Genomic DNA, 19223 nt, shown 5'->3' on the forward strand with positions numbered 1-19223 from the left:
TGACTACAGGCTTTAAACTGTCCTTGGTTTGAAGGTGTGATTTCACTGGGGACCCTCCTCATCTTCCTAGGGAGTTGTCTCCTGCTACTGTCAATATTAGATAGTACTAAGTAATGTTTTAGAAGTTGTTGGTATATGGAGTCCCTGAAATTAGGTGCAAGATTTAAGAGTTCTGGGAAAGATCTTATTTTAATCAACCCTATCTCACTTAAATAAATTAATTTTTAAAAAGCAAGAGAAAGGTTTATTGAATGCTCTAGAGAGAATGACTTGCACTAATCCTTTGTTTCATTCAACACAATTATCATCCTTCATTAAAAGCAGAATAGCCTCATGGTCTGCTTGTCCTCCAGATAGGAGTGGCTTGTATATGATTGATGTTTCTTAGGATCATGACTGTAGGACTTGCTCGCTCTTTAGGATTAAACATTAGAAGACCAAATAGCTTGACTTGTGTGGTCTTACACTTTCCTTTAAATTGGAAGAGTGTGCTAACAGCTCTAGTCTCAGTTCACAGCCAGGCTCCTTACTCCCTTGGTCTTATGAATCTGAAAGACAATGCATCTCCCTCAAAGTTATGTCAGAATTGAAACCTTTTATTGAATATTCTTTTTCTTAAAGAAGAAGGGATTTATTATTGGCTTGACTGTTTTATTCATGCAGTCTAGACTTAGTGATATTCTGAACTGACATTTCTTTTTGGAAGTGTCAGTTGGAGCAGTATGGATTTATCTTTATTTTCCTCAACATCTAAATGTTATGACTCAATTTTTGTTTTTACCCAAGGAAAGATGTCACAATATTATTTTGGAAATATTCTATGCAGATTGTGAGAAGGCCTGTAAAAATGTTTACCACATAACAATTCAATCAATACTATTCCTGCTTTTCTCATGACAAGTGTTCTTCACTCATAGTGAATTTCTCTTAATTTCAAGTTCTAATGTAAAGACCATGTCCTTGTAGAAAAAAAATCATGATATAGTCAATCTATCACTATTAAAACAATTTGTTAGACCAGCTAAAAATTTTATTAATTCACCTTTATAAGTATATATTGTCATTGTATTTTTGTCTTGATAATACTTGAGGTAAAGATGGTTGATTTACTACATAACATTTTTTAAGAAACAGATGGGCTGTATTACAAGTGGATAGTAATAATAAGGAAAAAACCCACTCATCACTTTAAAAACTAAAAATCAATACTGAATATTGAATAAAAATTATTAAAATATGATATTCATTAGAAATTTTTGTTTTACTTTGAAACTACAAAGAGTCTATATAAATTCCTTCTTGAGAAAGCAAGCAAAACTTTTGACTATATTCAGGAGCTTTCACTTGTGATTAATAACAAAACAGTGTTTTAATAAATACAATATTTATGTATTAAAGTAAAATAGACTTGATAATCTAGCTTTACTGGCGCTTGTGTTGTATTTTAAAGTAATATTAAAGATAAAACATTTATGTTCAAGCCAAATACTAGAAAACATTATATAAATTATTTTTTATTATCAACATTTTGACATCACAAGCTTGTAGTAGAAATTCTTTTTCTATTCATCATTTCTATTCCTTTCCAAGTATAAACATTTTATATTTTTCATTATGTTTATGTAAGAAATTCTCAGACTATTAAATCCTAGCAGATATAACCTAACAAGAAAAGTGTCATGAATCAAATGTGTGATGACCTCAGGCTGAAGCTTGTCTTGTGTTACTGTCTTCTGAGGGAGAACAAATTCAAGCATCTTAACTAGATTTATAGATTTCTGTTGACTCACCACAGGTATGTTTCAGAATGTCTCAGAGTATGGTGGTTTTGTGATAACCAGTTAAAGAAGTTATGGCCTGTCACAATTTGTGCTTTAAGTAAACTCTAATTTGTAGTGTGTGTAAGAAAAGCAATGTTTTAATATTTGATAGCAGTATGAAAGAGTGTGGGTACCCTCACCACTTCTCTAATCTCTAGATCATAGCATCATCTCTTTTCTAGTTTCTAGAACCGTTGAAAGAATACATCAAGAATCTCTGGGTGTTTAAACCTCATATGTTGTGGTGCATGCAAAGAATTGGACACATGAGTCGCTTAAGGGCTACTTGAGGAAATGTGCTAAGTTATTTTGGTGGCTAGAATCAGACTCAGGTTATCTTGAATAGTAAAATTGTGCTTATATTGTATGTGAGAATGAGAACAAGAGTATTGTCCTGAAATGAACTATAGACCATAGAGACTAGAAAGTAGTTGAAGCTCCAGGAAAATCTAATAAGGTTTAGCATTCATCAGTAGGAGAGCTTCCATTTCCTGTACCGACGAATATACTCTTCCTCATTTCTGCTTCTACTGTAATCATTTGCTTCACAGTCTATTATAAAAACATATTTTATCTATTTCAGTGTTGGTTTAATTCTAACATTCACATAATTATATTTTTACTTGTGGCCCACTATAATACTGATAACTTCATGACCTCCATTTCTGTGCATATTTTCACCTCCTATTGTCAGTCTTTAAGTTCTTCTATAGCTCATGCTTAGATAACTGAGAGAGAATCTGAATTACCATATAATCCAGGAATTTGACTTCTGGGTATATGTGCCAAAAAATGGAAATAGAAATGTTGAAGACGTCGCCATGTTCATTTCTGCATTACTCACAATAGCCAAGATATGGAAGAAATGTTAGTATTTATCAATGGATGAATGAATAAAGATGTTGTAGTAGATACACACACATCAGGGTGCTATACAGCCTTAAAAATGAAGGAAGGACTGTCATTTGAAGCAACATGGATAGACCTGTAGGATACTATCCTTAGTAATATCCTTAGTAAAATAAACCAGGCATAGAAGAAATATTATATTTTGTCACTTATCTCTGTTATACAGTCTTTCTGCTCCTTAGCTCAGCTAGGTCCAAGTTCTTTCTCATGAACTGGAAGAATTAGGCACAGGGACACTGGATTGTGAGTGGAGTGGAATTTATTAAGTTAAGGGAAAACTCTCAGCAGAGAGGGGAGGCTGTGGGTGGTTCCTCTACCTGAAAGCAGGAAAGCTTTTCTTGTGTGGGTGGGTCCTCTTATGGACGAAGAATGGGGAGTGTGTGCTGATTGGATTGTGAGTATGCAAAAAAGGTTAAAGTGAAGACATTACTCAAAGGTGGGCATGGCAATGTAGAAAGCCAATTAGGAGAGGGCAGGTGTATGTAAAATAAAAGAAGGGAGAGTAAGGAGCGATGAGAATGGCGGGATGTAGATCAAAGAATACAAACCTTCAGTTAGACTGGAGGAATACATTTTAGTAATCTATTACCTTGCATGTTAATCAAAAGTTTATAAGAATGTATTGTGGCCGGGTGCGGTGGCTCACGCCTGTAATCCCAGCACTTTGGGAGGCCGAGGTGGGTAGATCACGAGATCAAGAGATCGAGACCATCCTGGTCAACATGGTGAAACCCCATCTCTACTAAAAATACAAAAAATTAGCTGGGCATGGGGGTGCGTGCCTGTAATCCCAGCTACTCAGGAGGCTGAGGCAGGAGAATTGCCTGAACCCAGGAGGCGAAGATTGTGGTGAGCCGACGCCATGGCACTCCAGCCTGGGTAACAAGAGCGAAACTGTCTCAAAAAAAAAAAAAAGAAGTATTGTATATTTCAAAATTGCTAAAAGAATAGATTTTTAACATTCTCACTGAGGAAGGAGACCTTTAATCCTCTTCAGCCTTCTACATTACATCTCAAAAGCCAGCCAGAAGAGGGACCAGCTGGTGCTGCCAGCCATATTAAGGATAAGACCCCTACTGCTAACTACAATCCCATCTATAGATCACGGATATGGTATGGAGGAATGTTTCAGGAAGGCATTGGTTTTACTTAAACACAATCAACTCCCACCTGAGTCACCTACACCATGCCTACTTCATGGATCAAGACCCTTTCACATGTAATTGCTAGAGTTACAAACTTTTAAAAGGGCAAGGATTTTCTTTGTGGGGGAGCTCTGCCCTTAGGCAAGTATGCTGCTGCTACTCCCAGGTGAATAAATCACCCCTTCCTTCCCAGTTTGGTGTTCAAGAGGTTTGTTTTGTGGTCTTTCCTGCTTCATCACCATAAAATAAATAAATAAATAAAGAGTTGATTGGGTTATGGATATGTTAGCTTGACTGAATGTTTCTACAATGTATACGTCGATCAAAACATCACATTGTACTCCATAAACATACACAATTATTATTTGTCAATTAAAACTAAATTAATTTTATAAAAAGACGAACAAGAAATCAAGGATTGTAACTTTGAGCTCTGAGAATAACAGCCCAAAACTGAAGAAACTACTCACAAAATGCTAAGCACAGTGGATAAAAAATGCAAATCTGAAGCCATTATTGTTAAATTTCAGAGTTCCAAGGATGAATAGAAGACTCTGTTGATTTCTAGAAGGCCAAATTAGGCCACTACTAAAGAAATACATATTGGAACGGGATGAAATTTGCCATTAGCAACACTAGATGCTGAAGACAACTGAGGAAGTCTTTCAGAGTTTAAAGGGAAAAAAATGTTTAACTTAAAAATTTAAGCCTAGCCAAACTGCAATCTAATGTGAATAAAGAACAAAATCATACTCAGACATCTAAGTATTTGGAATATTTACACACTATACAGGCCTTCTCTTCTTTTTTAAGTTACTGAGTATGAACTCTAGCAAATACAATTATCAATCCAAAAGTACCACAATAGTTTTCCACTTGGGGATATAGAGAGATGAAAAAGATGTTCTACTATCATTTTAATTATTACCACCATCATCATCCAATGGACAAACAGCAAGTTCATGACTTTGGAGTGCTGAGATTACAGAGGAGCCTACTGCCTGACAATTGTGATTTCAGAGATGGAAAATTCATGAGCATTGGTTTACTGGGAAAGATATAGCCAGATATAGGAAAGAAGAGTGTAAGTAGAAAGAGTGGTAAAATAGTGGGGGCTAATAAAGGGTGCACTAATGAGAAAGGATATAGCCTATTGGGATTGCTAATAAAGGAACATTTCATCCTCTTGCACTTTTTTTTTTTTACTGTTTTTTTTTTTTTTTTTTTCCATTCCGTGAATCCTGCCAGAACGGAAAGCAAAGATTTGGAGAACTTTAAAAAGTCTCTTTTACAGTAAAAATCTGGGTGGGAAAGAGTAGACTCTGTTGAAGGGGCACTAAACTCTATTAGAGCACTTTACTTCAAACTCTTTAGGACAGGAACCTTAATATGTGGAAAGAGGGAAAATAAAACACTTTTGCTGTTAAGACACTGGTGAAAACAGACTGCAGTTGGTGAAGAGAATCGGAAAAACCTTTCTCTAGTGAAGGGTCAGGGAAATACTTAAATTACCAATAGGGCAAACATATTGAGGTAAGAGACTTTGCATCTGAATAAAACAAGTTTAATCTTAACAAAAAAGACTACCTTGAACTCCTTATCACCAGTCTAAGAAGTGTTAAGCAGCAATTAGTTTGCATGGTACACTTTGAGGTGGGCAGAGAGAGATGACCAATAGCTGAGGGTGAGCCAGACATTGAAAACCAAAACAAAACACATCATAACACTGCCTTTTAAAAGATATTTCTAGAAAAATTTAAAGACAGTGTGCAATGAGGGTAACCAATGCAAAAACCAACCTCAAATAGTCCATCTCCTAATTAAATTACCTGAATCTCTAGCATTAAAGGCATAGCAGAAAAAAAAAATGTGCCCAGTTTCAGGGATAAGAAGCTAGTTACCTCAGTCTTTATTGTCCTACACAAAATACCTGGCAAATTTGCAAAGCATATGAAAAGACAGGAAAAAAATATATCAGAAGAAAGAAAACGACTGTAAGAATTGAGCTCAGATGTGATACAGATATTTAGATTATTTTAAAGAAAATTAAAAATAACTATACTTAATATGTTAAATACTGTAATGGTGTTATGTCAATTAACAGGTGGGTAGTTTCAGTAAAGAATTGAAGAACTATAAGAAATAATATAATAGAAAAGCTACAAATGATAAACAGTAAGGAGATGAAGCATGTCTTTTAAAGGTTCATTAGGAGATTCAAGACAGACAAGGAAAGAATCAGTGAACTTGAAATTAGGCCTATAAAAAGTTATTGAAACACAAACATAAAAAGTGGGAACAAACAAGCAAAGAAACTAAAATCAAAACTCTAAACAGCATTCCAGTAAGTTTGGACAGTATCAAATGACTTGCTATATACATGATTAGAATTTCAGAAGGGAAACAGAAAGAGAACAAAGGGAAAAAAAGATTAGAAAAACTATTGGCTGGGTTTAAAAAGAAACCTATTAATGATAGACATCAAATGATATATCAAAAAGATTAGACTGTGGACAGAGAAATCGTCAACAAAATATTATCAAATAAAATCCAGCAATATAAAAAAGAGATACAACCAAGGACAGCTCATCCAATAGATGCAAGACTGATTCTGTATTTAAAATCAAACCAGGTAATTTACCTGTTAAAACTTGAGCTTTGAATGAAGGGAACCCCCAAACAAGCTTTGTGTGAGCAACGTGGCTGTTTATTCACCTGGGTGCAGGTGGGCTAAGGATGAAAAGAGTGTTAGCAAAGGATGGTGGGATAGGAGTTGGTTTTATAGGTTTGGGGTGGGCAGTGGAAAGTTATAGAGTAAGATCAGTTACAGTGGTGGGGGGGTAGGGGCAAGGAGTATACACTACCATAAGTTCAGTTACAATGGCGCGTGGGGTAAGACATAAACTAGTTAAGATGGGGGGCAGTGAGGAGTATTCACGTTAACATTATCATAATAACAGTTAAGATGGCAGGGTCAGATGTGGTAATCAACGGAGGAAGGCAGGACTTTGGCTTACAGATGGAGGCCTGACATTATCATATTAATGGTCTAAAGAAAAAAGAACTGAATGATCATCTCATACATAATGTATGACAAATGCAGGAAAAATGTTTGACAAAATTCAACATCCATTCATAACAGAAGGAAGTATGTAAAACAGGAAGTGTCTTTAACCTCAAAATAGGCATTAAAAAACCTTTTAGTTAATGTCATACTTAGTGGTGTATGATTAGATACTTTCTTCCTAAGACTGCTCCTATTCAACATGATATTAGAAGTCCTAGTCAATTTAATTAGCATAAGAAAAACACATAAAAAATGCAGATTGCAAAGAAAAAAGGAAAGAAAAGAAAAATAACAAGAAAGATGTTCTCTATTTCAGGCAACACCTTTGCCTAAGTGGATAATATTAAAGAATGTACAAATAGTACAACTAGTAAGTGAGTTTGGTAAGCTCACAGGACATAAAGTCAATAGGCAAAAATCAATTGTATTTCTAAATGCTGGGAAGAAATAATTGGAATTTGAAAATGAAAAATAATACCATTTATATTACCATCAAATTAAATAAAATACTTGGTATAGATATTTAAATAATATGTATACTATAAACTACAAATTGCAGATGAAAGAAATTGAAGATCAAAGTAAAAGGTGAGATAAAACATGATCATGTATTAGGAAACTGAATAATTTAATATGTCACTTCTCTTCAATTTGATCTATAGATTTAATGCAGTCCCAACCAAAATCCCAGATGGTTTTCTGTTTATAGATATTGACAAACTAATTCTAACATTTATGTGGAAAGGAAAGGAAAGTAGAATAACAAGAAGAACTTTGAAAAAGAATAATCAAGTTAGAAGATTAAAAGCACACAATTATAAAACTTACTAAAAAGTTACAGGTATAAGATAATGTAGGCTAGGTGCAGTGGCTTATACCTGTAATCCCAGAGCTTTGGGAGGTGAAGGCACTAGAACAGATCAAGTGTTTGAGAAAAGCCTGGGCCTCATAGTGAGACCTTGTCTGTACAAAAAAAATTAGAAATTAGCTGAGAGTGGTGGCACAACTCAGGAGGCTGAAGTGAGAGGACAACTTGAGCCCAAGAGATTGAGGTTGCAGTGAACTGTAATCCTGCCACTGCACTCTAGCCTGGATAACAGAGCAAGACCCATACTAGAAAAAAAGACAGTGTAGTAATGGCAAAAGAATAGACACATGGGTTAATAGAACAAAATAACAAGTTGAGAAATACATGCATTCAAATATAGTTCACTGTTTTTTGACAAAGAAGCAAAAGCAGAGCAATTGTTTATCTACATGTAAACACATGAACTTCAATGTATTCCTTACAATTTTTACAAAAACTAACTCATAATGGATCATAGACCTAAATGTAAAACATAAAATTTTAACGCTTTCCTAGGAAAACTTAGGTGAAATTCTGAATTTGATTGAGTGTGCCGAGTTTTTAGATAAAACATTAAAAGCACTGTCTACAAAATAAAATTTGAAATATTGCACTTTACCAAAATTTAAAACTTTGCTCTGTGGAAGACAATGTTAAGAGAATGAAAGGATGAGTCATTGACTCAAGAGTAAATATTTTCATATTACATATTTTTTAAAATACTTGTATCTTAATTATATAATAAACTTAAAATTCAATAATATGAAAACAAACAATTTTTTTTTTTTTTATAGAGACGAGGTTTCACCATGTTGGTCAGGATGGTCTTGATCTCTTGACCTCGTGATCCGCCTGCCTTGGCCTCCCAAAGGAAAGCAAACAATTTTTAAAATAAGCTAAAGGTTTCAACAAGCACTTTACCTAGGACGATATGTGACTGTGAAATATACATATTAAAAGATGTTCAACATCATTAGTCATTTAGGAAATGCATATTAAAACTGCAATGAGATACTGCTACATAGCAATTAGAATGACTAAAGCAAAATTGTATGCAAACTGACAGTACCAATTATTGATGAGGTTGTAGGATGACTCTGTCACATTGCTGGTTGGAATAGAAAATTATACAGCCACTCTGGCCAACAATTTGGCAGTTTCTTATAAAGGTAGATAATAAATATACATTCATCATAAGACCCAGAAATTTAACCTGTTTCATCATGTAAGATATAAAATCATGTTAACATAAAAATTTATACATGCATTGTTAATGGGAATGTAAATTAATATAGCTACTGTGGAGAACAGTTTGGAGGTTCCTCAAAAAATTAAAAATAGAACTAACTTACAATCTCACCATCACACTCATAGGTATATGCCCAAATGAATGGAAAGCATTATATCAAGAATATATTTGCACTCGCATGTTTATTGCATCACTATTCACAATAGCCAAGATTTGGAAGCAACCAAAGTGTTCCTCAACAGATAAATGGGTAAAGAATATGTGGTACATAAACACAATGGAGTACTATGCAGCCATAAAAGGAAGAAGATCTTGTCATCTGCAACAGTATGGATGGAACTGGAGCTTGTTATGTTAAGTGAAATAAGCCAGGTACAGAAAAACAAACTTCACATGTTATCATGTATTTGTGGAAGATAAAAATTAAAATAATTGAACTCATGGAGATAGAGTAGAAAGATGATTACCAGAGGCTGGGAAGGGTAATGAAGAGCTTGGAGTTGGGGGGCAGATGTAAGTGGAGAGGGTTAATGGGTACAAAAACATAGAAAGAATGAGTAAGACCTAGTATTTGCTGGCACAACAGAGTAATTATAGTAAAAAAAAATTTGATTGTACATTTTAAAATAACTGAAAGAGTATAATAGATGGTTTGTAACACAAAGGATAAATGCTTGCAGTGATGGATATTGCAATTTTTATGATGTGATTATTGTGTATTGCATGCCTGTATGAAAATATCTCATGTAATTCATATATATATACACCTATTATATATCGATAAAAATTTAAAAAATTATAGATGAACTTTTATAGCAGATGTATTAATAATCACTAAAAACTACAAACAACCCAAATGTCTTAATAGTAATATGGATGAACAAACTGTAGCGCATCAATATAAAGAAATTCTGAGCAATATAAAGATATAAGCCATATATTCACTCAACAACCCGGATGGATAAATATTAGTTGCATTGTACTAAGTGAAAGAAATCAGTCCTAAATGCCAATATTGTATGGTTTTCATTTATATAACAATGTAAATGGAAAAAGTAATACCAAACAGATCACAAACTGATCGATGGTTTCCAGGTTTGCTGAGTGAAAGGGTTTAGTTACAAGAGATATCTGGTTATACTGTTTTGGGTGGTGGAATTGTTCCGTTTTGTACTGGGATGGTAGATTCATGCTTCTATGCATTTGTCAAAACTCATAGGATTATATAACACAAACTTCTATTTTATGACAATTAAATATAACCAGGGTGTGTATAGGGGAGGGAAGAGAAGGATGAACTGGAATGCTCTTTGGGAAAAAGGAATCTAACAGTATTGGAAATGAATACCCTAACCCCATTAAAAGGAGTGAGGAAAAGAGGAGCTGATCTACATCACTTTGGAAAACCATGTTTTGATACATCTTATCATATTCAAGTCAAAATGATCTGTTTATAAACATTGTGCTTTAGTCGATTATATTGTTTCTTACATGGATATTGGTTAGCATATGTTGAACTGGTATGTAAATAAACATTAATCCCTCAGTATCCCTGGGGGATTAATTCCAGGACCTCTCTTGGTTACCAAAATCCATGGATACACAAGTCCCTGATATAAAATGGTATTCGCATAGGTATTTACATATAACTGATGCATGTCTTTCTGTGTACTTTAAATAATCTCTACATTACTTATAACTAACATCATCTAAGTGTTATGTAAAGAGATGTTTGGGAAATAATGACAAGAAAATAGTATACATATGTTTGGTATAGACACAATTAAAAAATTTTTTCAATTCACTCTTGGTTGATACCATGGATATTGAAGAGCTACCACATCTGTGTCAATATGTTGATGGTGATGAGAGCTAACTTTTCTCATTGTCAGATGAAGAAGTTAAAAACAAGCAAAGGGGAATGTCCAAATGAACTGTGTGGTACTGGATTGGAATCACATATAACAGTATTAACTCAAGGTTTTAAAAAATATATATTAATATACATAGATAAAAAATAAATAAAGGGGTGTGTGTGTATACATGGGGTAATATACATTTATGTATTTCTTATTCATCTTCTGAGAGTAACACTGTAGCAGCCATGGCTATATGTAGCTCTCATATCTTTTTAGATAGCATTTTCTGATGAAATGAGCCGGATCACTTAGAAAAGTGATTGATTTCACAGCTGGGACACAGAAGATATATATGAGCCTGGAGCATCTTGTGGTGCCAGAAAGTAAAACATTGCCCCCGAAAAGAAAAGAAAAAATGTACAGCATTTCAAAGAACCCAAAAGCCAACCTAAAAGAGTTCATAATTGTCAAAGCTGAAACAATTTAGATAAATGAATAATGACATTAGATAAATGCCCCAAGAATAAAATAAATATCCAGATGTCCTTAATTTTGTTGTCGTATCCATAATAAAATGATAAATGGGCAGGAAGGGAAATTTTTTCTCACAGAAAATTTCTAATTAATAAATATGTTTAGAAAGAACAAAATAGCAAATCACCATGTAAATACCAAAGTAACAATTGTTCCAAATAAGATAAACTGATGAATGCTAAGATTGGTGGGCAAAATTTAAAAAGAAACAGGATATTTTCATAGTCTCAAAGTGACTTCATTATATATTATTTATCAAAAGGGAAAGAAGTAACTATAGTGAAGAAACGCAATGACACTACCTTAAATGACCAAATTTAATGTCATGAGTAACATATATCATATAGTTTTTGAAATTGTATACTGAGAAGAGTATATCACCTCTGTGATATTTATCTCCCATATTTCTAAGCTCATTATAATCATGATTATTATATATCTATATGTATATATATGACTTAGAGAAGAGTTGCAGCTATAGTGCAGACTTTCCCATATCATTTACCTAGAATCCCCTAATGTTAGCATTTACATAATCACCATGCAATGATCAAAATTTCTGATCATATAAATATGTGATTATATATATATGTATGTAATATATATGATGACACACACACACATTTGTATGTATATGACAAAACCCAAATTAAGGAACTTTTTACAAACTACCTGACAGTTATACTTTAAATGGGTCTAAGTTATAAAATACAAGAAAAGTGTTAGTAGCTATAATAGGTTAGAAGGGAACTGTGGCATGTGAAAGCAATGCTGGATTCTGGATACTGGAACTGTAAAAGAATTAGTGGGAAAATTGGTGAAATCTAAATAAAATCCACAATTTAGTAAATACTATTTGTTATGGTCAATAACCTAAGTAGTATTAGGCAGTTGTGATGATTAATTTTATCAACTTGACAGGGCTAAGGAATGTTCAAATAGGTGGTAAAAACATTTCTGGATGTGACTGTAAGGTTGTTTCTGGAAAAGATTAGCATTTGAATCAGTAGACCAACTAAAGATGCACCATCATCAATGTGGGCAGTCATCTCTCAATTCATTGAAGGTCCAAATTAAACACAAAGGCAGAGAGGAAGGGTGAATCCTCTCTCTTCTTGAGCTGGGATATCCATCTTCTCCTGCCCATGGACAGCTGAACTTGTTCTTATGCCTCTGAACCCTGGGACCTACACCAGCAGATTTCTCAGGCCTACTACCTTGGACTGAGAGTTAACACCATTGCGTTCGCTGGTTCTCAGGATTTTGGATTTAGACTGAATCTAAATGCCGCTGGCATTTCTGGGTCTCCAGCTTGCAGATGGCATTTTGTAAGACTTCTCAGCATTCATAATCAAGTGAACCAATTCTCATAAATCTCCTCTTACATATCTCTACATATTCTATTGGTTCTGCTTCTCTGGAGGACCCTGAGTAATACAGTATTGTACCAATGTAAATTTTAAAATTTTTAGCATTGCATGGTGATTATGTAAAATGCTAATATGAGGGGAATCTGGGAGAAGGACATAGGGGAACTCTGCACTATATTTGCAACTCTTCTTTAAGTCTAAAATATTTAAATATAAAAATCTAATTGCATGTAAAATTGCATGTCAATTATATCTTAAAAGAGCTGTCAAAAATTTTTAAACTTGAAAAGGACTATAAGCTTTCTGGGAAATAAGTAGATGAGTTAGTATAAGTACAAGGAAACTCAGACCCAATTAGGAGATCAGAAGATTTGGGTAGAGAGTTCTCCAGGGATAAAAGGAAATTTAATGGAATATGGGATGATTGGGAGGTTAGAAGAAAATTCAGAGATGATAAAGACATAAGACTAGGATAATCCATTTAAACTTCCTGCTTAAACTTCCTCTTTTGTGGAGTACAGGAGTCATAGTCTTGGACCTATAGAATAGGAAATGTAATTTTAGCACTTTTCTTTGACAGGGAGAAAATGTATGCACTTATAAATTTCCACCTGACTGACCCTTACTGGTGAAATCAGCTTATCTAATGAGAAGTCAAGGGGTTGTGGTTTTTAGAATTAAAAATGTAGGTTTACATATCTTGTTTGAATTTGCATACTTGATTAATCAGAGCAGTGACAAAACAGTATTAGCAGGAGTAGATGAAAGAGTGTGGTGAAGATCATCCTTGTTTATCATGTTAGAAACTCAGTAGCCAATATATGAAAACCAATTACACAATAAAATTTAGATACAACAAAACTGTTTGGGGAAGAGAAGTTAACCACCTAAAGAACTAGAAAAGATCAAGAAAAGTTCAAAAAAAAAATAACAGAGAATGTGAATTGAATTACTGGGGAAAGGGGAAGTTTGAGACAGAGACCTGTAGTTCTTTCTATGACCTTTCCATGACCCTTAACCACATATTTCCATGTTATTATATTTTTTGAACTGTTCTGTCAATATAGTTATAACCTATAGAGCCATTAAACCATAACAAAAACAGATGTGTGTGTGTGTATTCTCTTTTCTTTCATATATATGTGTAGGTATATATACACATATATGTATAAATACACATATATGCACACATACATATACACATATATATGAAATGGAATAATATACATTCCATGTTATAAATTATCAAATATAAAGCTAACTCACTAGTAATTATTTCTAGCAATAGATTCAGGGATTCAAGTGACAGCTGTATTCAAGTTAATTATTTAAGCAATGAATTTTTTTCCCTTAAACTGAAAGCAACACATTGGTAGCATATTTTCTTAAATTAAAAATCACCCATCTCCCATGTCTAGTGCTTAATTGAACACAACTAAGCAAGTTCATGTAATTGAAAGTCCCCTGAAAATCACTTGTTTTATTGAACCCCCTTAAGTTTATAATTGAAAAATAATGCAGATGAATGATTCTTTTAGAAGTAGATCCCAGTGAATAAATGTTGGGATTATTTGATATCAAAGCTAACAGTATATTAGCTCAAGGTAATATGGCTACCAATGATGAAGCATTAAATGGATCTGCATAATTTATTGATTGTGATCCAACATCTGAAGCCCAGCTGCTGCTGTCTCTGATGTTTATTCAGAGAGACTCCTGCCCAGTTGTCTCAGGTTGGAAACTTTTTTGGCTCTCTCTCAGGCTGTCCACTAGATTTCTGGTACAATCACTGTATTTCCTTGCTCTGAAGATCACTGCTTGGGTGATGAACCTCAGCAACATCTTTCAGTAATGGTCTGGTAAATCTCCCTCTGGCTTCACTCATTGTGGTAGCCCAGAGACCTTCCCCTTCCACCAGCCTTCCAACTAGAAAGATGAATAGGCAACCCAATGAGCATGGGTTGGAAGTATTTGTAGATGTATTTGATCCCTTTCCGCCATCCACACACTGCTGGCCGCACTTTTTCCATTTCTTTTCTTTCTAAGAGGAGTGATAGCTGGAGCCAGACTTGTTCAAATTCTGGCTCCACTGCTTACTAGCTATGCGTCTACAGAGAAGTGTTTGTCCTTTGCAGGGGTTAGTTTCTTTAACTGTAGAGTGTGAATAATAATTGTATTTCTTCATAAGTTTCTTGTCATGAGTAAATTAGATTTTACAAGTAATGTGTTTGGTTAGTATGGTGTTTGGTATATAGCTGGCATTTTATGAATGCTAGTTTTTATTATTTTATATTTCCTTTTTCCTGTCTACTGCCAAAAATACTTAGTAGCATGTAATGTGAGGGCAATTGACATGCAGATCTAAGAGGAAATATTGACAATATAAGCCTGAAAAATGTGTCCAAAATGAAGCTCTAGGATTAAATAGGTTGCTAGCCTATTCTAAAATTAAAATAACAAAATGCTATACCTCTGTGGTAGTCATGCTGCTTACCTTTAGATACTAAAATATATGTTTCTAGATGCATACTTACAAAATATGCATTATAATGTAGATTGTCATTTTGTATAGTTATCTGGCAAAATCTGTGAAGAGGAGGTAATCATATTACCTTGTACTTGAAAATAGAAGCAAAAGGCTCTCAATTCTGTTTTGCTTCCTGAGATAGCCAAAAGTCTTCTCTATATTTTTTGAGGAAGTCTTTCTCAATAAAGTTTAGTCCCTTAACTGCCATTGATCCAGAATAAACAGCCAACCAGCATTCAAATAGTTAAATGGTTTTCTGAAATCTATGATGATAGATTTTGTTGAAGCACTATTTTGTAGCGTTATTTTTTCCTTCCAAGTAATTTTTGTCAAAGAGCTTCAGTATTCTCTTTGATTGCAAGTAAAATGCTGTCACAGTGTTCCTAAGATGCTGTCAATGTAATTTTGTAATAAATAACTTTATAATGTCAGTGTATGACCAAGAAGGTGACACAATGTCAAGGATACACTCAGCATAGCTATATCATCAATTCAATGGAAAATGCATATTTATTCAGAACTCAAGATGTCAAAATTGAATCTTGCCCAAGTATTACATTACTGAGAAAAAAAAGAAATCAAGCCAGAGACAGCTTTATTAAAATTCTCCTGAATAAAGGAAATTTCAAGTTATAGCAGTCAAGGTGCCTTCAGATTGTAAAAGGCTATCATATCTCTCATAACAACTGGGAGGACTCCTCTAACTCAAATTACAATGCTTGATGTTCTTGGACCCAAGGAATTTTATGGAAGTAATCCAAGGATTCTCCCACCATGATTAATAATAGTACTAGAGAACGAAGGAAGTAGTTACAGATGCTCTAATTACAGGTTCTGCCCACTGTGATGACATTCTTCTTCCAGCCAGCACTTCTATTTAGGTGCTGGAAGGATGGAATTGAGATCTTGGACCTAACATAGGCCTCTCTATGTGAAGAATAGGAGTGCCTATGTGGTCTTCTGGTATACACTTAGTTGATTTCTGGATTTCTTTTATTATAAGTTGATTCCTTTGGTTTAAGCTTTAAAAATGTAATTTCTATTAGGGAGAGTAATGCATCAAACTTTGATGAAGTTTATTGAAGTGCTCTTAATACTATGGTCTATGGATGCCATACATCTGAATTCCCTGGGATGTTGGTAGAAAAACAAGATTATTTTCTGACTCTCAGATTCCCAGAGTCAGAATGTCTGGAGATTAATAGTTATTTCCTGCCTGTACACATGTCCTGAGAAGGCCTAGCCACCAAAAGGCATATCTTTTCTCTGGGCTAAGAAATACCTAGCTGTTAATCATCCTGGTTCTAAGTCTGGTACTCATTATTTTTCTCTTCTTGGTTTATAAATTACTCTCTCTCTATCTTGAACAGTGTCTGCTACTCAGTATTTTTCAAAGATCCTTTGAAAGGGCATTAAGTAGATAAAGATCTTTGTTGCTTCTTTGCACAAGTTCATTTAATTTCTTGCTCAGGCAGACAGAGAAGAAGCATCCTTACAGTTTCCATACATTTTGTATTTCATTCTTATGAATATGTAAGGTAACTATATAATTTATTGTTTCAGTTGGGGCAGTCTCAAGAAAGAAAGGAAGTGCTACTAATTATTATGCTGGGCTACTGGAGAAAATTAAGACTCTTGGACAAGCCTAGACATATGATCATCTTAATTCTACTTGCTTAAAACAGTATTAACAATCAAACTTTACTAATATAAGTTACCAATCACAGGGTTTATCAATTATTTTGATGGAATATTATAATGCAATGCCTCTTTAGGAGGGCAATTACAGTTTTCCTGGTGTTATATGTTTCCTCCTTCATCTTCCCCTATTCCTGGCTCACTCCCTTAAGCTTACGTTTTTCTACTGGAGGTCCTTGACCAGAAGCATCAACAGTATCTGGGAACTTGTTGGAAATGAACATTCTTGGTTCCACCCCTGATGTACTAATTCAGAAATTTGGAAACATGGCCCAGTAATTAGTGCCTCCAAGTGACTTTGATGCACACTAAAGTTTGTGAACTACTACCTAAAGCCGGGACTTCTAGAATTCTTTTCCTTCTGTTCAGTTCTCTTACCTTTAATTCCCTTTCCTTTTCCCTTTTGCATAATTGAACTTGTGATATCATTAGTTCTATATTTCTTCTTTTTTTCTTTTTAATTTTTGTGAGTAGGTGTATGTATTTGTGGAGTATATGAGATATTTTGATACAGGCATGCAATGTGAAATAATCACATTATGGAAAATGGGGGATCCATTCTCATAAGCATTTATCCTTCATGTTACAAACAATCTAATTACACTCCTTTAGTTATTTAAAAATGTATAATTAAGTTATTATTGACTATAATCATGTTGTGCTATCAAATAGTAGGTTTTATTCATTCTTTCTATTTGTTTTTGTACCCATAAACCCACCTCCCCCATAGTCCCTGACTACCTTTCCCAGCCTATGGTAACCATCCTTCTACTATCTATGTCCATGAGCTCAATTGTTTTAATTATTAGATCCCACAAATGAGTGAGAATGTGCAATGTTTGTCTTTCTGTGCCTAGATTATTTCAGTTAACATAATGATCTCTAGTTCCATCTACGTTGTTGTAAATGACAGGATCTCATTCTTTTTATATGGCTGAATAGTACACCATTTATGTATATGTACCACATTTTCTTTATTCATTTATCTGATCCTGGACACTTAGGTTGCTTCCAAATCTTGGCTGTTGTGAAGAGTGCTGAAAAAATATGGGAGTGTAGATATCTCTTCAATATGCTACTTTCCTTTCCTTTGGGTATTGATATAGTTTGGCTGTGTCCCTACCCAAATTTCAATTTGAATTGTCTCTCCCAGAATTCCCATGTGTTGTGGACAGGATCCAGGGGGATCCTGTGGTTTGTTTTCACTTGAAACATCATGGTTTAAACCTGAATGGAAAGTTGGATATGACAAATAATTTTGCTTAATTTGTTAAAAAATTTCTGCTTAGTAGAGACTATTGCTTGATCTATTATTCCAGAAATATGTTCTCTGTAGAAATTAGTTTCAGGATTATTTGTATGTGTGTTTTCTTCATGGTGATACAAAATAATTTTCTTTAGTGGTTATTATCTTTACATATTTCACATGAAATTTCTTTTGATTTAAAAAACCCACTTTCTCTAAAGTTTAAATTCCTTTGAAAGAGAAATTCCCAGATTTCTGTTTCATAGATCTGTTTGGATTTTTCACAGGGTTTTCTAACATTAATAGCATGTAACAATTAACATCAAGTAACTCTGGATATTGGAAGTTCAAAATTAATTTTCTTTTATGCCAAAGACCATAATTTGCTTCTTGAAGATCTTCTATTATTTCACTCAAGTCTTTTTTTTTTCTAGGAACATGTGCACTTTATTGAATACCATTGTAGAAAAGTGTGTGAGGATAAAGGGCTGATACAGGACTAGGCTCATGGGCAGGGTGGGGAATGGAAGGTGGAGTACGTGGGAAACAGGTCATGGGCAGAGCCCCTGGCCTGGATGATTCCTCTTGATCTATCAATAGAGTTGCAAGATCAATACTGGGATGATGATCAGCAGAATGATCATGACGATGCCCCAGATCAGGGCCCAGATGTTCAGGCACTTGACAGTGGAGGCATAGGCCTGGAGTCTGGTCAGGTTGCCAACCATCTTCCTGTCCCTAGACTTCATGGAGTAGGTGCACTCTATGAAGCCCAGGCAGCAGGAGTGCATGAAGATCGAACAGGGACCAGATGACATGGTTGGGCACGGAGGTCTCGCTGCAGATGTGGATCATGTTGGAAGTTCAGGGGAGTCGGGATACGGGGTGCCCCCAGCACATCCACCTCATGCTCCTCCTTCAACATCTCATAGTTGGGAGAACAGTCAGTGTT

The sequence above is a fragment of the Cebus imitator genome, unplaced genomic scaffold (assembly GCF_001604975.1).
Source record: "Cebus imitator isolate Cc_AM_T3 unplaced genomic scaffold, Cebus_imitator-1.0 Scaffold90, whole genome shotgun sequence".
Lineage (NCBI taxonomy): Eukaryota > Metazoa > Chordata > Mammalia > Primates > Cebidae > Cebus > Cebus imitator.